We start from the raw sequence: 3,158 nt of genomic DNA, 5'->3' as shown, positions 1-3,158 counted from the left end.
GGAGGTACAGCTACTGCACAGGGTCGGCAGGGAGTCCCCTCAGCATCCAAGCTCCTATTTTGGGGAAATGAAAACCCTGGGGTCATTTCAGTTGAAGATGCAGTTTCAGTACACTCATACAAAGGAAGTAAAGTCACAAGATTTATTATGCGCAGATCTCAGAAGCCGGGGGAAGGGAAGTCCTCTGTGTCAAGTCACGATTGAGCAGGAGACAGAGAGCAGGGTAGCGAGTACTGTGGCTTAGAAGATGGTCGGCATGGAAATCTCTAACTTTTCTCAGGCTTAACTCTAAGTGGTTATTTTAAAAGGAGTCCTTCTTTATCCATTCCTCAAGAAGATGTGGTACATATATACAATGGGATACAACTCAGCCATATAAAAGAATGAAATAATGCCATTTGCAGCAACATGGATGGACCTAGAGATTATCATACTGATTGAAGTAAGTCAGACAGAGAAAGACAAATATCATATGATATCACTTATATGTGGAATCTAAAAAAAGGGTAAAAATGAACCTATTTACAAGACAGAAATAGAGTCACAGATGTAGAAACAAACTTATGGATACCAAGGGGGAAAGGGGTACTCCCCTACTCCCCTCTATCCTCTTTTACCTGTGTGTTCAGTCTACTTACCCTCTATCTAAATTGCCTTTCCACTCTGAAGAGACTATAAGACCATAAACAAAAGTGGGCCAAAGTGGTCGCCTTACAACTGCAACATCTCCAAAGCCCTAAACCTAAAATATCTGGGCCTCCAACTTTGAACACTCTTAGGGGTCCATCATCACAACACTGGCCCAGAAATTGGTGTCTGTTTTGTAAGCAACTAGAACGCTAGAAAAAAATTGTCTTTGAAGGTTTTGTCAAATTCTTCCATACCAACACGTCTACCTTCAAAGAAGGACCCCCATAAGGGCCCCTCTCATGGTTGACAGGGCTCTGAGGGATTCTCTGGTAAACTGCTACCAGTTATTCCTTTAAACAACCAAGGGGAAACTAAAATTAAAAGTAATGGAAAACCTTGTTAAATTCTGGTAGCTACTGGGGCTACACCCTTTATTTTAAAACCCACCAATTCCAGACCTTGAAGATGGGATATGGGGAAAATGGCAGAAGCTGGCAAAGGGTAAGAATTCTTATCAAAGTTAGCTTTCTTAGATTTCTGAAGTGCCCAGTCGAAAGAGGAAAATAAAATTTCACGTTGTCCTTTCCTTATGCAAATTCAGACTCTTGTGAATTTGGTTTGGGGTACCCACTGGTTATTGATCTTCTTTCTCCCAGGGACAACGACTGACTTGTTTGCCTTGTTCTGTGTCCTGAGGACTTGGCTTGGCAACTATCAGCTTAAGGGTCCCCAAATTAGAGCCAGACAGAAATGTGCGTTGCACTCTATTTACATCAGGGGTCCTCCAGACTGTTGCCAGCTCTCAAGAGAATCGTCTAAGCCTGTCTTTCTTGTGGCTGTCTCTGGGAGTGGCTCTGGATTTGGGGAGACTAGTATCTTTGGCACCCTCTTCTGTGGCACTTCTTGTGTCCAAGGGGTCGTTCAGTACTTCCAGGAATATTTACTGTTTGTCCTGGCTGAAACTTGACAAGATATTTGAAAGGATTTCAATGATCTTTTATGAATACTACGCTGAGACCCAAAGAGGCAACTGTGACTGAGAGTCACCCTAAGGCTGATGTTTTTGATCAAAACTCTTGAATGGTCAAGAGGATGATCAAATGAGGGGAACTATGGAAATAAAATTCTAGGCCTAGGATGGAGCTGCTCCTGCTTGGGGTGCCTTGTTAGCAAAACACAACTTAGATAACTTTCCTGTTCCTGTAAATGCTCTACTTGACCAGAAATGCTGTATATCCATTCATATTCCTCCCCAGGTCATTCACATGTGCAGGCAACACTGGAACCACTATCAAAGGTACGAAGTGTGAGGCTGCCCTCCGGAAGTCAGATAAGCCATACCTATAACTTGATGTAACAACTAACAAGTTCTAAATGCTTTACAAGTATTAACTCTTAGACCTGAAGATTCTGATTTAGTAGGTATGCCATAGGCCCCAGAGAAGTTTGAAAAAGAGGCATTAGCATATAATTGTTTTTTTTAACTCTTCTTTCTATAATAGGCTGTGCATGTAAATAATGTTTTTTGTTTGTTTTTGTTTTTTATACATATTGAGCGTTCTTGGTAAGCTAACTAGTAAAGGTGATTCTTGGGTGATTCATAATTTAAATTGACTTAAGACTGATTACCAGGAGAAAAGCATACACATTTTTTATAAGTTTTAGGTGAGATGGGAACCTTCATTAGGAATGAAAATCCAAAGAAATAGGAGAACCTACATGCTTTTATAGTAGGGTGAACAAACAGAGGCAGTTGTGGAAAAATAACTAAGCTATGTGGGGAGGCTAAAAAAAGATAATTATTTTAACAAGTTCTGTCTGTGTAGAAGTCTCTTCAACTTCTTACCCTTGATGATAAAAATGTCACTTTCCTTCAGGTATAGGGAGGACATCTTTCACAGGGGAATTTCATCTCCTGCTTGTAAGAAAAGGAAAAAAATTCAGATTGGTGATTTTTTTGTTTTGTTTTGTTTTTTTTGGGTGGGAGTGGGTGGGTTCCTGTTTTTCAATTGCCTCTAACTCAAAGCAGTCCTTATGCCAAAGTGGCATATTTTGAGATAGCATATTCTGTCACCCTTCACTACATACCAGTGTTATAATTTTCTAATGTATTATTTTACAAGCATGCCAATCTTGAGAGTTAGATAATTATCATACCCATTTTACAGATGATGGAATGAAAGCACAGAGTGTACAGAGCATTAATGTAAAGTCACAAAGCTGGTAAATGTCAGAGCTGGAATTCAAACCCAGACTCTGACATAACAGTCAGTATACAGACTCAAATTTATATTGCCTCACTTCAAAGCTATTTGGAAAGCACCCAGCCCTGGCAGTGCTGCCACCATCTGGCAAAGGACTCCCTCCAGAAGGGAATAGAAGAAAAGAAGTAAAATTAGTAGCACTTGATTCAAGCGACTATATGTTACATAAGACTTCTACAGAGACCCCTGAATTGAAGACATCTTGGGCTCAGAGGCAGAGTTGGGAGTGGGAGTAGTAAGGGAAAATCATCAGCTGCAACCCCC

The sequence above is a fragment of the Neophocaena asiaeorientalis genome, unplaced genomic scaffold (assembly GCF_003031525.2).
Source record: "Neophocaena asiaeorientalis asiaeorientalis breed wild unplaced genomic scaffold, Neophocaena_asiaeorientalis_V1.1 scaffold154, whole genome shotgun sequence".
Lineage (NCBI taxonomy): Eukaryota > Metazoa > Chordata > Mammalia > Artiodactyla > Phocoenidae > Neophocaena > Neophocaena asiaeorientalis.
Note: the sequence above shows the minus strand (reverse complement) of the source record.